The sequence below is a fragment of the Notolepis coatsorum genome (genome assembly GCF_963971535.1).
Source record: "Notolepis coatsorum genome assembly, chromosome: 7".
Taxonomy (NCBI): Eukaryota; Metazoa; Chordata; class Actinopteri; order Aulopiformes; family Paralepididae; genus Notolepis; species Notolepis coatsorum.
Genome location: NC_140171.1, coordinates 26312091 through 26332204, shown reverse-complemented (window position 1 = coordinate 26332204; position 20114 = coordinate 26312091). Strand labels below are relative to the sequence as shown.

Here is a 20114-nt window from a genome sequence, read left to right as displayed (position 1 = left end):
GTATTTTCCTTTACCATAGGTTAGTTTGTTTTGTTTTGAGATAGTGGTTGGTTTGTTGTTTTGGCCTTGGCTCACCCTTGAGTTACCATTGTGCTTCCTTTATGTATATCCTTTTTGTTTACAATCCTGGCCATCATTTCTTTAAACCAATATTTATGTTACAGCCCTTTACCCTTAGACCCCAGGGGTCCTAACAATAGGAATCAATACATACAATAAATAGTAGAGATATAAGCAAAGAGTTGGGGAGCTGCAACAACAGGCTGCTACTCGCTTGCATTCTGTGGTGTAGCTGCCTGGCAGACACACACACAGAACATAACAAAACCCACATGGAGACTTGTTCATTCCCACGAGACTCTAGCCTGGAGAACTAAATGAATTCCTCTGGCCAGCAGACATGTTCCACTCTCCCCATAACATGGTCATGTACGTCAGCAGTGGGCACGGAAAACAACCAAGGCAAGAAAAAAAAGAAAAGCCAACACACAGGGGGGAGCGAGGAGTTAGGTTTGCACACTGACACAGTAAAAGACAACAAACACTCATAAGACCATGCTATGAAGTTAAAAGTGCTGTAAGTGGTATTTATTTGCTTGTTAAAACAAGTGGTCTACATGTTAAAAAAAAAATAGCTCTACACTCCGACAGCAGTCACTGATATAGTGTCTGGTCAGTAACATGGGTCTCCCAGTCCCTCCGCTCTGCAGTAAACACAAAATACATTTTCTGGTATCCCGTTCCCACTTTATCCAATCAGGAGAGAGAACTCCACACTGCAAAAATGGGCTTTGATTGATTGATTGAAAACTTTATTAACAGATTGCAGAATGGGTACAATACAGTACAGCTCAATACACACAATTGTTAAGGGGATGCAGACCAGAGAAAGACTTTCGTCTTGTTTCCACCAGGGTCCCCCATTTTCAATTCATCAGGACATATATGACATACATGACATACAGATAGTCAGTACTGCTACATCTATACATTTATGACATACCAGATTTGCAAATACAGTACTGTTTGTGATACAGAAGGAGTCAAGAAAAGGGAGTATATACATTTGACGTAGAAACTGTACATTGGAGGAGGTTGGGTGGGGGGGGTTGGGTACACTGGGATATTGACAACCATACTGGGTAATTTACATTGGAGGTGGTTGGGGGGGGGGGGGGGGGCACACTGTATAGACAAGCAAAACTGTACATTGAGGGGGGGGGAGACTCTGTACAAACAAACAAAATTGTACATTGGACTATTGACAAAACCATACTAGGTAAATGACTGTACATTGGAGGGGGTTGGGTTAGGATATTTACAGGGGCCAGTGTTGAATTGCAGTCTCCCGTAGGTGTCTCTTGAGAGAGGTTTTGAAAGTGGGTAGTGATCCACATTCCTTTACAGCTTTGGGTAGGGCGTTCCACATTGATGTGGCATAATTGCGAAACGTGTTTAGTCCCTTATTTGAGCCGAATCTGGGTTTAACATGATTTGTGGAGCTCCCTCTGGTGTTGTGATCGTGGTATTCACTGACCTTTGGGAAGTATTTTGCCATGTACATGGGTACCTTGGTCGTGTAGTGTATCTTGTAGACCAGGCCCATTGCAAGTTGCTGTACTCTGTCATCTACTCTAAGCCATCCTAGGTTGTCAAAGTGGGCAGGGGTGAGGTGGGTTCTAGGAGTAAGGTCAAGCAGTAGTCTGACCAGTTTGTTTTGAGATGTTTGTAATTTTGTTTTTAGCGCCTTTGAGGTGCTTTGGTACCATGAGGTGCAAGCATAGTCGTAGTACCCCTGAATGAGTGCTCCTGCCAGAGTCTTCAGGGTATTCTTGTTTACCAGAGAGGAGATCCGGTACAAGAATCGAGTTCGTTGGTTGACTTTTTTTATTACATTGGATGCCATTTTGTCACAGGAGAGATTAGCCTCTAGGATGGAACCCAGGTAGGTAATTTCATCTTTCCTTGTGACAATATTGTCACCCACTGTAACTGAGAAGCCGTCGGTCTTGCTGAGTTTGTTATTTGAACCGAAGAGAATGGACTCTGTTTTGCCCATGTGTAATGATAGTTTGTTATCAGCGAGCCATATGCAGATTCTGCCTAGTTCCGAGCTGAGGGTTTTTTCAACCTGTAACTTGTTCTTGTCAGAGACCAGCAGGGCTGAGTCGTCCGCAAACAGGAACAAGTTGCAGTCACAAGCTGACGACATGTCATTTGCATAAATTAGGAACAGTAGCGGCTGACAAAAATAAGAAATAAAAACGAGTTTTAAGCAAATCTGTCCTTGAAACAGTAGCGGTCAGGTGGCGTAGCGGAGATTGCGCTCGTCACCAACGCAGGAGACGCTGGGTTCAAGCCCAGCTCTCGGCGTTGCTACCAGCTTGGCTGGCCGTTCATACTAATACAATTGGCAGTATTAGGGGGTGGGAAAGCTGGCGGGTGGGAATCTGGCGTTGTGGACAGCGACGCCTACAGGTCAGGTCTCGGCGCTTGCTAAGCGGGGCAGGACTTGGTGGAGATAGCGTGCCCTCCCACGCATTACACTTCACCAATGAGAGTCCTCACTGCCAAGTGAAAAGAGCGTCACTGGCTTGACGGCGCACGTCTCGGAGGAAGCGTGCGTTCGACATCAGGACACCCTTGTACCGACTTGTGGGAGAACATGCGTACAACAACCAGGTAGGGGAGGCCTATTCTTTAATCCCAGCCGAAGAGTGCTGCCGAGTGCTTCCGCGTTTTCCCTGATTGGCCGCGACACGCCCCGCAGCAGCGGCAGAGCGGAGCGGAGCGGCAGAGCTTGCGGCATTATGTAGCCGTAATCCCAGCTGTTTTTCCATTGACGCTTAGCTCAACTGGTATGCTGCCGTGCTGTGGACCCTGCGGTGCGGTTGGTCACAAGTTCGAATCACTTCAATTTTTTTTTTCTTTTTTACGTTTATCATCTCTCGCTATAAACGTGCATTCTTTCGCTGGTTAAGTTTAGGCATTCTTTCAGAGTTGGTTAAGGTTAGGGTTAAGTTAAGGTTAGGGTTAAGGTTAGGCATTATTTCGGAGTTGGTTAAGGTTAGGGTTAAGTTAAGGTTAGGGTTAAGGTTAGGCATTATTTCGGAGTTGGTTAAGGTTAGGGTTAAGTTAAGGTTAGGCATTCTTTCGGAGTTGGTTAAGGTTAGGGTTAAGGTTAGGCATTATTTCGGAGTTGGTTAAGGTTAGGGTTTGTCGCAGAGAATGCCTGTCTGTCTTTCTTGACGTTGAGGATGCAGCCTATTTCTGCACTGCCGCTCTCTCGTGCTGCCGCGGTCACATGGGCGTCATGGCCAATCAGAGAAACGCGACGCACTCTTCGGCTGGGATTAATATAGACGCGTAGGGGAGGGGGGGGGAATTGGCACAACGACTAATTGGGACGGGGAGAAAATCAGAGAAAAATAGGAGAAAGAGAAGGTACAAAAAATATATATATATATCTGTCCTTGAAACAAGTAAAATAATGTGTCGGTGCTGTAAGCAAATTTGGCTTGGCAAGAATTCTTGAAATAAGTAAAAATATCTAGGGTTCTCTCTCCTGATTGGATAAAGTGGGAAGGGATACCAGAAAATGTATTTTGTGTTTACTGCAGAGCTGGGGGACCCATGTTACTGACCCTCTATACCAGTGATGGCTGTTGGAATGTAGAGCTATTTAACACTTATCTTAACAAAAAAACACCACTTAGAGCACCTTTAAGATGTGAATCATGTCAAGTGTAAACTGCAATAAATCAGAAATCATCATTATCGGTCCAAAATCCCTCACCAGCCACACCCAGGATTTCTCCCTAAATATTGATGGTTCCATTGTCACCCCCTCCACTCCCGTCCGTAACCTTGGCATCATCCTGGACTCCACCCTTTCTTTCCTCCCCCATGTGAACCACATAACCAAAAACGGCCTTCTACCACCTCCGGAACATTGCTCGTCTCCGCCCCTCCCTATCACTCTCCGCTGCTGAAACACTGGTTCATGCATTCATTTCATCAAGACTGGACTACTGTAACAGCATCCTCTACGGCTCACCAAACACTATCCTCAATAAACTCCAATATGTCCAAAACTCTGCTGCCCGCATGCTCACCTCCACCTGTCGCTCTGACCACATCATCCCTGTCCTCCACAACCTCCACTGGCTTCCAATCAAATACAGGATACAATTTTAAATAGTTCTCATCACATTTAAAGGGGACATGTACTGCTATTCCTAGCACTATTTGGGCAACTTTACACAATTCCTGTGAGTGTATTGAAGACATCTGTACGTTTTTTTTCAAAAAAAATGCATTGTTTTATATTTCTAATCAAGTACTCAAAACCATAATTTTTCAGCTTCAAGATTTCAGGCTGTTATGGCCTGGCTCCGCCCATAAGCACTTTGAGTGACAGTCAGTCCACACAGTCTGCGACTGGTAGACAGAGAGAGAGAGAGAGAGAGAGAGAGAGAGAGAGAGAGAGAGAGAGGGAGGGGGTGGGAGAGAGAGAGAGAGAGAGAGAGAGGGAGGGGGTGGGAGAGAGAGAGAGAGAGAGAGAGAGAGAGAGAGAGAGAGAGAGAGAGAGAGAGAGAGAGAGAGAGAGAGAGAGAGAGAGAGAGAGAGAGAGAGAGAGAGAGAGAGAGAGAGAGAGAGAGAGAGAGAGAAAGACAGGCCGTTCTTTTTTTCTCTGCCTCTCGGGTGTGCTGGGGGGGGGCCTCCCTTCCTCCCTCTCTCTTCCTTTTTTTCTTTCTATCACTCTCCCGTTCGGAGGTGTGTGTGGCGCGGCAGGTCCCCCCCCCCCCAAGTGCTCCTGAATGCTCTCTATCTCTCTCTCTCTCTCTCCCTCCAGAGTGCACGCAGAGTATGAGGAAGTGGTTTCCACTCGCTGTGTACAGTCAGTCTATGTAGATTGTGGGCGGGCATTAGCTACAACCACAGAGCCAATCACATCACTGTCTGCTACCCAGAGCCTGAATGACGTGACTCAGGCCTTCAAATCAGGATGGCCTAATTTACTGGAGGAGGAAAGGGGCTGAGCTGAATCAGAGCAATCCGCCAATATGGTATTTAGACACTAAAACACATTGATACGAACTCCTATTACTATAATACAATGCTAGAGACTGAAAAATGACATTTATAGTACATGTCCCCTTTAAAGCCCTCAACAACCTTGCCCCTCCCTACCTGTCCGACCTCCTCCACCGTTACACACCCACCCGTCGCCTTAGGTCTGCCGATGCCAACCTCCTAACACCTCCCACGACCAAGCTCCGGACCTGGGGCGACAGGGCCTTTGCTGCTGCTGCCCCCTCCCTCTGGAATGCCCTCCCCAGCCATATCCGTGATGCAAACACCCTGACATCTTTTAAATCAGCCCTCAAAACCCACCTTTTCAATCTTGCTTTTGACCTCTAATTCTGTCGGTTTTATTTAATTTTGTCATGTATTATTTTTGTTCTGTTTTTTGTTTTACCATAGTTTTGTCTCTTCTACCCATGTAAAGCGTCTTTGAGCACCTGGAAAAGCGCTATATAAAATAGATGTATTATTATTATTATTAACTTGAGAAGAAGTGAGAGAGATGCTCCTGTTAGCAAACTTCCTCAACGACCAATCGACCTATCTCAAACCCTGCCCTCTTTTCTTAATCCTCCCTCAGACAAGAGGGCAGGGTTTGATAGGTCCATTAAGCTTGAGCCTATCAAATGGATACCATGCAGGTCTCAGTTATGACATAATGTTAAGCCTGCTCACAGTTTGATTTACATAATCATGAACGTATTGTACACAAAGTTAAGGCTAGTAAGCATATGTCTTTCATACGGTGAACACGGGATGTTGAAGTGGCCTCAACAGACAGTTGCCATGACACAGTAATGCCATAACAGTTTTTTTTGTCTTATGAACATTAATTTTACATCAAAGAACGTTATAAATTATGGTTTTGGTATAACCAAGACAGGGAGTCTATTTGATGGTTGTGTGTCTAATTGATTTAAACAGCCACTCCTGATTATGTACAGTAGCCTATATATAATGGGAGTGAGAACTCACTGTACCGTTTGACCTGACAAAGATCCAGAGAGGATTAAAACATTATAATGACATGACATAATGAAGATGTTTGTCGTGTGAGAGCTCCACTCTCGTGTTCTACTGATGTTCATCTTGCCCAGCGTCTCTCTTGATGTGCGCATAACCTATAATCCTAATTCATGAGCTGAGCTTTTTGGTCCAGCGTTTTGGTTAGCATTAATGAGTACGAACCACACCCACAGTCCTCAGTGGGGGCTACGTCTGGCCCTTAAAGGAATAGTTCTGATTTCTGATGATGGATGTTTCTCAACACAATCCATGCTGTTCCTCATACTAACTTTGTTAACCACAAACCGTGAAATCTACTTTGTGTGCACTGTGGAGTACATTTCACTGAGCCTCATTCAGCTTGTACAGACAGGAGCTCGACCCCATTGACTTTGCATTGGTTTGTAGCCAACCAGCTGGAGCTATTATGAGGAAGTATGAGGAACAGCTTGGATTGTGAAAGCGATGTCCTACTCTGCCTCCTGCCCCGGTCGTCTCTGCTGAGTGTGTCTGGCCTGTGCCTTGCCTCTCCACCTGGCACTGTCTCTCAGAGTTGTGTATTTGTTGTGTTTCCTTGTGCTCGGTGTCAAATGTATTGAAGTGTGTACTATTTGCTGATGATACAAACATGTTCTGTACAGGGGAGGACATCCAGCAGCTTATGACGGTCTTAACAATAGAAATGAATAAATACAAACTCTGGTTTGATATAAATAAATTGTCTTCTAAATCTAAATAAAACAAAATGTATGTATTTGGAAACCGCCAGATAAAAACAGACATTCAGTTGACAATAGATAATAATATAATAGAAAGAGTATATGAAAATAAATTCCTGGGAGTGATTTTAGACCATAAACTCTGCTGGAAACCCCATATAGAATATGTGAGGGCTAAGATGGCAAAGAGCATCTAAATCATTAGTAAGGTGAGACTTGTACTCAATCCCAACTCATTGCACACTCTGTACTGTGCAAGGATCTTGCCTTACCTGCATTACTGCACAGAGGTATGGGGTAACACATACAACACAACCATAAATACATTGACTATCCTACAAAAAATAGCAATAATAGTAATAAACAATGCAGGATATCGGGACCACACACATACACTGTTTCTACAATCACACATTTTGAAGTTCATTGATATGGTAAACTTTAAACTCTGCAAGTTATGTACAAAGCAAGAAATAATCAATTACCGGTAAATGTAAGAAGCAAATATCTGGATAAAGAGGGGGGATACAACCTCAGAGGACCATTGAACTTCAAAAAACCTGTGATGAAAACAAACCTGAAAATAATGTGTATCTCCTCTTACGGAGCCACCCTGTGGCTAGAGGATGAACTAAAATATTGTGAAAACATAAATCAATTAAAATCTAGACTAAAAAAAATAAATGTTCGATAGGTACAGAAGGGAAGAAGAGCTTTAATTGCATTTAATTAATAAAAAAAATACATGATACTGTATTGTACGTTATGTCATATTACATTATATAATCATATTATAATTAATCTGCATATTATATTGAACTATATTTGCACTATATATATATTATGGTACTATATTGTATTGCCTATATATCATGTACTATATATCCCATATCACATTATATATGTGTTGTATACACTATTATATACTATATACTATTATATATACATATATACTATTATATACTGCAGGTATACTATACTGTAATGTGTACTGTAATGTGTACTATATGTATGTACTGTAATGTGTACTATATGTATGTACTATGTATGTATTTAAATGTAAAAAAAAAAAAATCTGGGGAAGGGCCCGACAAGCTTAGTGCTAGCCCTTTTCGGACAATTGGACAATGCTGCAATAGCAGCTGGTAAAACTTTGCAGATTTATGGAATGACCATTGTTATGTGTCCAAAACCCGAAATAAAAAATGACTGAACTGAACTGAACTGAAGGATGCTATCTCTATGGACATTGTCTATGCCCGTCCTGTGCCGTCTCAGTGTTGTGTGTTTGCTGTGATGCCCTATGATCACCCCGGGGGACAGTGGCTCAGGAGGTAGAGCGGTGGAAGTGTCCTTGAGCAAGACACTTATTCGAGCAACACCTAATTGCTCCCGATGAGTAGGTTGGCACCTTGCATGGTTGCCTCTGTCGTTGGTGTGTGAATGTGTGAGTGAATGGGTAAAATGTGAGTGTGTGTGTTAGCAGCAGGCCTTTGTATACGCGCACAACTGCTATGCGCATAACAAGCGTGCATGTCATGTCACTAGACTACTAACTAGAGGGTTTGATAGACAGCTTGCTCATTCCAATAATTTGACTTGGTCATTCGTTTGATTTAATGTCGTGTTTTAGCTCCTTGCTCCTTACTGCAGCAACAGACTTTTAATTTAGGTGTCAAACATGTTATTTTTTTTGTACTATCGATTACTGTCGAGATATAATAATAAATCTAAAATGTTGCCAAAAATTGGCGGCAGCCTATTGATCCTTTAAGTTTTTTTTTCTTCTTTGGGGGCTGTTGTTCCATCGTGGGCATGTGAAACCCGTTGAGACATGTACATATGATTTAGGGCTCCACAAAAATCTGACTTGACTTGACTTGCGTGGGAAAGGATTGTAACGATCAACATCACCATCGATGAGTAAGAAATTGGGTTTGAAAAAGATAAGATATTCCTTTATTGATCCCTTTGGGGGAAATTCAGGCATCATAGCAGCATGGGGGAGGTGGGGGGAGGAAGTACAGGTATGGGCATGGTAATAGTAGAAGACATAAATACAGGCAATACAATGATAGTAGAAAAGTGAACAGGCAGTGAAAACAATATAGTTAACTCTGAATATAATGCATTTGAGAAAGTAGGCAGTGTAATCAAAGGTGCAGATGAGGGTCTGTATGCCCTATCAGTTATGTTATACATTACAATAAATATGGTTACAATAAACACTATAATCTAAATATATACTATGAGTAAGTAAAGTATACAGTATACACAGGTGCAGTATACATAAGGTACCCTAACCGGCATGAGATACGTCGTACGTTATACGTTGTAGTCCGTTCTGTTTAGGTGGGAGCCAGACACACTCAGTGATCAGACATTCCTAGGAGTTCTCGAGTTCTGCTGCCGCTAATTCTCTGGCTGTTGGCAGCGGCCCACTGGTACGAAGGACTGACCAAAATATCAGTCTGTCCACTTCTCTTATTTCCCAACAGTAAACTATGATTATGACGTATTGTAAAACGACAAGAGTTTGAGAGAGGACATTATTTAAATGGAAGGGGATATTTTAGGGAGGATGATGAGTCACGTTTATGTAAAGCCAGTCGGATGCCCACTCAGAATGGCATGCTGAATTTCACAGCTTTATATCGATAGTCAGGAGTGTGATATCGAATTTAATCTCACAGAGACATCACGACTGACTCATCCCCTGTTTGGTATTTCGCTTTTCAGACATCCACCAATTTTCTTTCTTTCTTATCCTTTTTAAATATCTTTTTATTTATCTTTTTTACACTTTTCTTTGTGGTGTAAAACTCCACAATGGGAGGCATTCATAAACACTCAAAGAGCTCAAATTACCTTATGCGCAAATCAATGGGGAGATGTAGTGTGACTAAGTGAACATGATGGCAGTCCAAATGGTTGCATTAAATAACTTACAATTCATCTAATGATAATGTCCCCTCATTATGAAGAGGGTACACTCAATATTGCAGTCATAAGTCATATGGAAATTGCCTCTTTTTTAATCACTGAAGAGCATCCGTTACCGTATGACTTGTGACACGCTGGTGATTTTATCTGAAAGTCAGATAACAAACTCAACTCGACCGAACTTTGTCTGTTCTGTCAAAATTGCACACCAACATGTCAGCGTAATACTTTGATTGCAACTAAAAAGGGTAATTATTTATGAATACTTGTGATATCTGAGTGACCGGATCTCGACCAAGATGGCATTACAACTGGTCCCTGCTGCGCTGTGGCTGCCCACTGCTCCTAAGTAGTTAGGATGGGTCAAATGCAAAGGGCAAATTTCCCCACAGCGACAATAAATAATAATGATTATTATTATAATAATAAACGTTATTTGTATAGCACCTTTCATACAAGAGTAAAATAGTGCAATTGTACAGTGCAATAAAATAACTCTCATCTGCAGTACACCAATCACAGTCTTGATGCAATGAGTCCAAGCAGCAGAGTGTATTAAAAGGCTAATGTGAAGTACGTTTTTAGCTTACTTTTGAAAATAAAGTACGACTTTACACACACACACAGACACACACACACACACACACACACACACACACACACGCACACACGCACACACGCACGCACGCACGCACGCACACACACACGCATGTCTGTCTATTTGTCTATTTCTATTCTGTATTTCTGAGGGAGATGAGTAACCAGAACTGTGGAGGAAATTACTGATCACACAGCTCGTGTTGAGACAGAAAGAGAAAACAACAAGTCTTCACTGATTCGGCTCTGATTGCTGTCTGCACTGCAGGCAGCCTGGATGGAAACTATACAGTGCCCCGAACCAGGCTAGAGTCTGTCCATCTCCCCTCTCTCAAAATGAGACATAACTAGAAAGCTTTGCTCAGTAGAGCGCAAATCTCCACCAGGCGGCAGCCACGCATTCCTCCTCTCTCTGTCTCACAGAGCAAACAAACACGACAACAATATTTAACAAATATAGACGCCATCTATTACCATTCATTATAATTATCGGCATCCAAACACTGTTGAAAGATTACAGTGTTCTTCGGCCTCTAATCAGCTCATCACCTGCTCCTCCGTGACTTTCCTCTGCATTGTGTTTGTCATCGATACTTGGTTATCTCACATTGGCTGTCACACACTGTATCAACCCCGTCCATGCAATCCGTCTCATAAGAATTCGACACTGGCAAACGTGGTACCTTTCTTGGAAAACGTTGTTTATTCCGTAAACAAAGCCTCTGTACCAGATGGAAACAGTTCTTTCTGTCCTTGAAAAGCCTTTGAAGAAACTAAATTCATTATTATAACAATCTCTCTTCTGTTACCCCGCTCGGTGGTCGTGCGGCCTAGCTGTCCAAAGGGCCTTCCCTGTTAGCCGAAGCTAGCGATGTCGTGGCAATTCCCCTCCCCCACCCGCGAGGGTGAGGGGGGATTTCTGCAGTCCGCTGCGTTTCCACGTCTGCTCGTGTCAGCCTCGTGTCCCAATCGAATTTGTCTGCTGAAGAACTCACAGCTCATAACGTCTTTCCCCTAGCAACGGGGGGCCCGCCCAAATTCTCTGCTGTGGTGGTAATGACCTCGGCACCTGATAAAGGCCCTGATCTGCACAGTTGCCCCCCCCCCCATCTCCAGGTCTCTGCCTGCTGCTCTGAAACACACACTCTCTCTCTGTTGTCCTCCTCCTCTGAGATCTACGAGTAGATGATGTCATCTACAGATATTTACATTATACACATTGAAAAACAAGGCCATTTCTATCACTGTACTGAGTTCATTGACACCTCCCATAAGTCTCTAAGACAAACAGTTCATGAGATATCAAAGTGGGCGGATCTTCTTTCAATGGACATTCATTCTTAAATATTTAGTATATATATATATCAATGCCAATAGGTTCACTATGGCATGTATATGTTGTAAACCAGGGCCAGAGAGCTGATTCTCAAAGGCTCTGAGCAGTGAACCTTGATCTTTGAGCAACCTTGAGCAGTCATCTTGATCGGAGTCTATATCCCACCTCAATCGAACACTGGGGCTTCATAACGAGGTAAATAAACTCCAAACAGCTAACGTAGATGCTGCCATTGTTGCCGTGGGGGATTTTAACAGGGAGAATCTTAAACAAGTTTTGCCGAACTTCTATCAGCATGTGACTTGTCCCACCAGAGGCGAGAATATATTAGACCACTGCTACTCGCAATTCAAGGACGGGTATAAGTCACAGATGTGCACGCATGTGCACACAGGAATGCGCTGCACTCGACTGATGCGCCACTCGCTAAGTACCTACCTGGATACTTTGCATAACAATAACACAACATTTGTGAATGAAATGTGTTACATTCCATTCGTAGAGGCAATTAGGCATTGCCTTTATTCTGTGCGCACGCAAGGGAACATTTATGTGAGCATGCATGCACGTGGCGTCATTAAAACACAGTGCAACCAGCTTTGAAATCACCAACACACCCCTGCAAGTGGCACTCGATTGCACAGACTGGAGCGTGTTCCGTGAAAACACAGATAATATAAATGATTACACTGAAACAGTGCTGGACTTTGTTGGTACTCTGGTAGAAGAAACAATCCCCTCCACCACAATTAGAGTTTTCCCAAACAAAAGCCTTGGGTAGACAAATCTGACCGTGAGGCTCTGAATGCACGCACCTCAACCTATAACGCTGGCCTCGTGACAGGCAACATGAATGAGCACAAGGCGGCGAGATACAACGTAAGGAGGACAGTAATAGAGGCAAAAAGGCGATACAGGGATAAGGTGGAACTTCAGTTTGAACAGGCTGATTCCAGAGGTATGTGGCAGGGCCTCAGAACGATGACAGACTAAACCCCTCCCCCCATGCTGAATAATGATATCTCCCTGGCAAACGAGCTCTCACCTGTCTGAAAAAGTCCACCATTATCCCTGTACCCAAAAGATCCACGCCCGCTTGCCTCAACGACTATCGCCCTGTAGCTCTCACCTCCATAGCCATGAAGTACTTTGAGAAGCTAGTGAAGGGCTACATCTGTTCCTCCCTCCACAACACCTTGGACCCCCTGCAATTTGCATATCGCCCCAACAGGTCCACGGAGGACGCCATAGCCCATGTGCTGCACACAGCAGCCATGTGCTGCACACAGCAGCATCACACCTGGACAAGAGGCAGGGGAACTATGTAAGAATGCTATTTATCGACTACAGCTCAGCATTCAATACCATAGTCCCCTCCAAACTCGTAGTCAAGCTCAGAGACCAGGGCTTGAACTACGACCTCTGCCAGTGGGTCTTGGACTTCCTGACATGAAGACCCCAGGTGGTGAGAGCAGGCAACTGCACCTCCTCATCCATCATTCTCAACACAGGTGCCCCCCAGGGCTGTGTTCTGAGCCCCCTCCTCTACTCGCTGTACACACATGACAGTGTGGCACAGTGAAACAGCATTATCAAGTTTGCTGATGACACAGGTCGGCTGCTGATGGAGGCGCAGTGTTCAGGGTAACAGAGCATGAGGTGAGGCGGACCTTTAAAAAAGTGAATATCAGGAAGGCAGCAGGTCCGGACGGCATCCCCGGCCGCGTCCTAAAAGTCTGTGCCGACCAACTGGCCCCAGTATTCACTGACATCTTCAACCTGTCCTTAGAACAGGCTGTCATCCCCACCTGCCTGAAGAAGTCCACTATTATCCCTGTACCCAAAAAATCCAAGCCTGCTTGCCTCAACGACTACCGCCCTGTAGCTCTCACCTCCATAGCCATGAAGTGCTTTGAGAAGCTAGTAAAGGGCTACATCTGCTCCTCCCTCCCCATCAACATGGACCCCCTGCAATTTGCATACCGCCCCAACAGGTCCACGGAGGACGCCATAGCCCATGTGCTGCACACAGCAGCATCACACCTGGACAAGAGGCAGGGGAACTATGTGAGAATGCTATTCATCGACTACAGCTCGGCATTCAATACCATAGTCCCCTCCATACTCATAGCCAAGCTCAGGGACCTGGGCTTGAACTATGACCTCTGCCAGTGGGTCTTGGACTTCCTGACTGGCAGACCCCAGGTGGTGAGAGCAGGCAACTGCACCTCCTCATCCATCACCCTCAACATAGGGGCCCCCCAGGGCTGTGTTCTGAGTCCCCTCCTCTACTCCCTGTACACACACGACTGTGTGGCTCAGCGGAGTAGCAATACAATCATCAAATTTGCTGACGACACAGTGGTGGTGGGCCTGATCTCTGCCAACGACGAGAGGGCCTACCTGGAAGAGGTCAAGGTCCTGGCGGGATGGTGCCAGGAATACAGCCTCTCCCTGAACGTCAGCAAAACAAAGGAGATGATTGTGGACTTCAGGAGGTCGGGGGTCAAGGACTACAGCCCCCTCAGCATCGACGGGGCACCGGTTGAGAGAGTCAACAGCTTTAAGTACCTCGGAGCCTACATATCCGAGGACTTGACATGGACCACACACATTGACAGTGTTGTGAAGAAGGCACGACAACGCCTCTACTTCCTCAGGCGCCTAAGGAAGTTCCAAGTCAGTCAGAAGATCCTTAAGAACTTCTACTCATGTACAATAGAGAGCATCTTGACCGGCAACATCACCTCCTGGTTTGGGAATAGCACTGCACAAGACCGAAGCAGACTACAAAGAGTGACACGTTCAGCCGAACGCACAATTGGAGGGGGGCTCCCCACCCTCCAGAACATTTACAACAAGCGTTGCAAGGGCAAGGCTAAGAGAATCATTAAAGACTCCAGTCACCCGAACAACTGCCTCTTTGAACTGCTGCGGTCAGGCAAGCGATACCGGAGTCTCAAGGCGAGCACAGAAAGACTCAGAAGAAGCTTCTATCCCCAGGCCATCAGGCTGCTAAACGAACAATGAATGAACACTACACAACAACAACCACCATAGATCCTCCCCTACACAACAACAACCACCAAACACACATAGCACACACATCCACACGCACACACTCACTTTAAACAAACACACTGTAGCACCCACTCCACACACTTTATAGCACACACCCACTTTAAACAAACACACTGTAGCACCCACTCCCCACACTTTATATTTATTGATGAAGGATTGCACTACAACTCGTACACCTTACTGTAAATTGTACCTAAATTGTACCTCATCCCATTTCTGCTTTGCACTATATAGTACTGTACATTAGTACACTGCATAGTATTGTATATTATATGGTAACTCAGAACATTGTACATATGTCTATACCGAACACTGTGACCTCATTTTCTTCTTCTAAACTACATGCTATACTATGTTATTTGATACTATCTTGTCTAGCACAGTCTCTGGAGCGTAACAGTAAGAAGCATTTTGTATGAAAGTATTCTGTACTTCTGTATGACAACTATTAAAGAAACTTGAAACAGTTGTGGTGGGCCTGATCTCTGCAAACAACGAGAGGGCCTACCTGGGAGAGGTAGAGAACCTGGCGCTGTGGTGCCAGGAGAACAGCCTCTCCCTGAACGTCAGCAATACTAAAGAGATGATTGTGGACTTTAGGAGGTCGGGGGCCAGGGACTACAGCCCCCTCAGCATCGACGGGGCACCGGTAGAGAGAGTGAACAGTTTTAAGTACCTCGGAGTCCACATATCCGAGGATTTGACATAGACCACACACATTGACAGTGTAGTGAAGAAGGCACGGCAGCGCCTCTACTTCCTTAGGCGCCTAAGGAAGTTCAAAGTGAGTCAGAAGATCCTTAAGAATTTCTACTTGTGCACAATAGAGAACATCCTGACTGGTAACAGCACCTCCTGGTTTGGGAATAGCACCCCACATGACCGCAGCAGACTACAGAGAGTGGCCCGTTCAGCCGAACGCACAATTGGAGGTGGGCTTCCCACTCTCCAGGACATTTATAACAAGCGTTGCAGGGCCAAGGCTAAGATAATAACCAAAGACTCTAGTCACCCAAACAACTTGTGACAATTAATAAACAAACTTGAACCTGTGTAGTGTCGCCCTCTTGTGTTCAAAAGGTGTAACTTTATATTGTATATCTATTTCAATGGACAATGGAAATTAATTCAAATAAAATACTTGTTGACTGATGTGAAGAATATTCCAGGAGTCAGGTCCTTGGACTACTGTCAGCCTGTATGCCAAGGCTTTCCACTATGGCCTTGTAGTTGGCAAGATTAGCTCCGGATAGACAATCAAATGCATAATCCCCCCCAGGTTACCGTTTTGTGGGGGTAAAAATGTGAATCCTGCTATGAAATGTAATGGGAGTGATCAGTCCTGTAATCTTAAAGGATTAGGAAAGAAATTAATCTTTATCTAATGAAATCCCTTGATGCACATATCCTGGACCTATATTGGTGATGAAACGTTGTAACATTGCATTGGTTAAGTGCCAGATAGATAATATAATTATTCAGTCAGAATTTAATTATATCATTAAAGACTATAGCATTACAATACTGGTGCAAGCTTGTCAATCCATCATGAAGCAGAACCTCATAGTAAGAAATAGCTGTGTCTCCCCTAACTATTGTGTAACCGTTGAGGGAAATCGGTGGTTTTTCAATGTATGTGATGTATAGATTTCATTTAAAACCTTTATTTATACTCGTGAAAGCACTGAGGTTTCCCTCATTTACAGTGATGACGAGTTAACAAAGGACACAAATATCATAACAGTTAATAATTACAATGAATTACAATTACTACAATGATGGATTAAAAACAATTACATGATTCAGTACATAGGTCAAGTGCAATGCCTTTAAACTCCATGAATGACAGAGGGCGGCTACGTGGCGTAGTGGGCAAGGCGCTCGCCACGAATGCGGAGACGCTGGGCTCGCCTGTTCGAGCCCAGCGCTCCACATTGCTTTCAGTTTAGCTGGTCGTTCATACTAATACACATTGGCCGTATTAGGGGGTGGGAAACTGATGGGTGGGGATCGGGCGTTGTGGACAGCGACTCCTACAGGTCGGTTGGTGCGCCTGCGCAGTAGAATCAGGAAGTGTCGGGGCAGCGTGAGCCTCCCACGCGTTACTCCTCGACACTGAGAGATCGAGCTGCGCAGGTGAAAAGATGCGACTGCTGTTACCTCAAGTACCGGAGGGGACTTGTGCTATGTATGACTTAGTCCACATTGCAGCCGGCTTGTGGGAGGCAAGAAACAGCGTTCGTCACAGGGGAAGGTTGAATTGGATTATACGAAATTGGGATGGGAGAAAATATAGAAAATGGGAGAAAAAAAGTGGATAAAAAAAAAACTCCATGTATGACGGGAATGTTCCGAGCTTTAGAGTCTTTTGCAGGGTATTCCATGTGTACGGAGCATCATAGAAGAAGGCAGACTTTCCAAGCTCAGACCGAACTCGAGGCACCCTGAGCACAAGCCGATCATTCGAACGAGTTTGGTAGGTGACATTGGGGGGAGATGACCACATCTAACGGTGCCGGGTCAGAGAGATCGAAATGTGCATGGTTTGCCTTAGAAGAGGGTGGTGGAAGAGGTGTTTCAGAGCGAGCAGGAGTCACTGAATAGCAGCACACTGACCGAGCAGGGTGTTTGTTTTGAATTCCGATCTAAGACACAACATGCTGATACCGTGGCAGGAGACACAGAGGCAGAGCGCGATGGAGGTTTTGACAGTAATGAATGTTTAAAATGTGTGAAAGGTTATTAGCAGTTGTCATGACAGCACGTCGCATGACAACCAGAAGAGGGACGGGCTACCGTTGCTATGACGAAGATCCTATAAAGCGGACAGTGGTTCCGGGTGTAAGCCAGACCAAGAGCGGCTAAGGGCAGACTACAATCTGACTAGAGACTCTCTCCTCTCATCACGGAGAGGGGGGGGGGAGGAAGGATGCCACATCATTAATAGCTTCGGCCACCACGAGGATGGTCTTGGCTAACGACCAGGCCTGACCACCATTGGACTGAATAGCAGAAGGATGATAGCAAGGACGATACAATTTGATAACATCTGATTATGAGGTTCTGTTTATTGAATAAACAATGCTCTTCCAAGAAAGGTATTACGCTGTGTCAAAGTGTCAAATTCTTACGAAGGTGGAGGATTATTATGGTTTGCGGATCGCACTAACGGGGAGAGATAAGGATTGTATCAGCCAGTGTATGAGACGTCAGGACCATTAAAAGTACACAACGCAGATGGGGAGATGATTACACAAGCCAAACAGATGAAGACGTGATACTGGCCGATTGATCAGAATCTAACAGTTGTTGCCGTTTGGACCCGGATTATTGCTTGCTTTGAAGTTGCTTGAAAGGAAGAGACTGTGTGCAGTGCCGAGGCGTGAAGGGGTAGCCATGGACGCAAGCCAAGCCAGCGAGCGAGCCGAGCAAGGCCGGAGAGATAAACAGCGCCATGGACCAGAACAACTGACGGTAAAAAGATAAAGTGAGTCTCTCAACAACTTCACAAGCCAATAAGAAAACGAACAATAGTGCATCCGTAAACGTAAACGTAATTAGTTTGACACAGAGAGAACGCCAGCTGTAATAGTGTGTTTTGGGACAGGCAGAGCGGCACGGTTTTTGTTTTGAAAATCGAGAGTCTTATCTACAGAGCACAGAAGCCACTGTGTAGGAGATGAGAAGTGAGGCAAAGGGGAGATGTTCAGTGAATTAAAGGGGCAACATCGTATTTAGTTGATTACTGTTCAAAACACAGAAAGCGGGAAGCGGGACTGTGACGTGAAGGGAGCAGTGAACAAACGTTACGGGTGTGGTCGGTAGCGAGAGAATGTTTGAGGCATTAAAGGGACAGTGAAAAAAAAAAAGCACAGAGACTAGATGGCTGCAAAGGGCCACGAGGAGGATGGGCGAGATAAGATGAGAGGAAATGTCAACAAAATTGAGCAGACAAAATGGCCGCAGAGCCACGAGGAGATAAGAACAGGAACAAGAGTGACACGTCAGCTACAATCCTCTAGACTGAGTTTGGCCGCCATCTAGGGGGGGGGGGGGGGGGGCAGTGGGATAATACAGGCAAATAGAGGAGGAGTAGGTTGCCACCTAGTGGCGGAGGGGGGTAGTGCTGGGGAGTTTCCATTACCCATAGGGGAATATTTAGATATAGGTCTCTACGACCATCTAGTGGCGGGGTGGGGGAGTGACTCCAGATTGAGTACAAAAAGGGTGCTATTTTTATAGTAATACTAGTGTTTCCAGTTAGGAGAGTTTAATTTAATTAAGGAGTTAAATTTTTTTCAAATTACCAACTGCTTGTGTGTATACACGGTGGTGTATGTGAGAACTTTGTAAAGGAACTCAAAGTGTAGAATAGAGCAACGGACTGCTCCAGAGCAACGGACTGCTTAGTGTAGAATAGAGCGACGGGACAGCTCCAGGGCGACGGAAACAGCCCCGTGTAGAATAGAGCGACGGGACAGCTCCAGGGCGACGGAAACAGCCCCGTGTAGGATAGAGCGACGGGACAGCTCCAGGGCGACGGAAACAGCCCTGTGTAGGATAGAGCGACGGGACAGCTCCAGGGCGACGGAAACAGCCCCGTGTAGGATAGAGCGACGGGACAGCTCCAGGGCGACGAAACTGCCCCGTTTAGGAGAGAGCGACGGACTGCTCTGTTGTATGTTAGAGCGATGCTCTGTTGTATGTTATTATCATAATAATAATAATAATAATAATAATAATAATAATAATAATAATAATAATAATAATAATAATAATAATAATAATAATAATAATAATAATAATAATAATAATAGATATACAGGTTAATTAAATAGTTTAATTATTGAATGGGTTAAATAAGAATTGCACAGAGAGATGAGGTGCAGTTAATTAAATAGGTTTAATTATGAAATAAGAGGGAGTTCGATCTCCAGTGGGGCCTTCTCACACCTAATAAATAGCCAAGAGTTTTCAGAAGACACAGTCACCAGAAAGAACTGGCGCGCGCTGGGGGTCACTCGTGGGACGAAGAGTTAGGGCGACGGAAGTGGGAATCGGTTAGCTGCGGGTGTCACGCCGGAAGACAACAAACAGGGAACAGCCCTGTAGGACAGATATGGGTGTTGAGAAGGTGGGAGACTAATAGAGAACAAATAGCGCCATGGGCTGTAGGACACTCACACCGTCCAACAGTCTGAAAGGGCGTGGCCATGGCAGGGGCTTGCAGAGGAAAAATATATAGAGAACGGGAGATAACTCCATGGAATGGGAGATAACTCCATGGAACGAGCTGCAGGCCCAAAAGCCATGGTAGACTAATAGAAAACACAGGGTCGAGTGTA

The 20114-nt window shown here is 44.8% G+C and overlaps 1 protein-coding gene across 1 annotated transcript in view; it reads right to left on the bottom strand.

Annotated features, from left to right (window-relative positions):
- LOC311231588 (neuromedin-K receptor-like) overlaps positions 1-20114 on the bottom strand; it is a gene marked incomplete at both ends in the record, with an annotated part of 46436 nt that overhangs the window by 1377 nt on the left and 24945 nt on the right. The gene's annotated exons all lie outside the window — the stretch shown is intronic.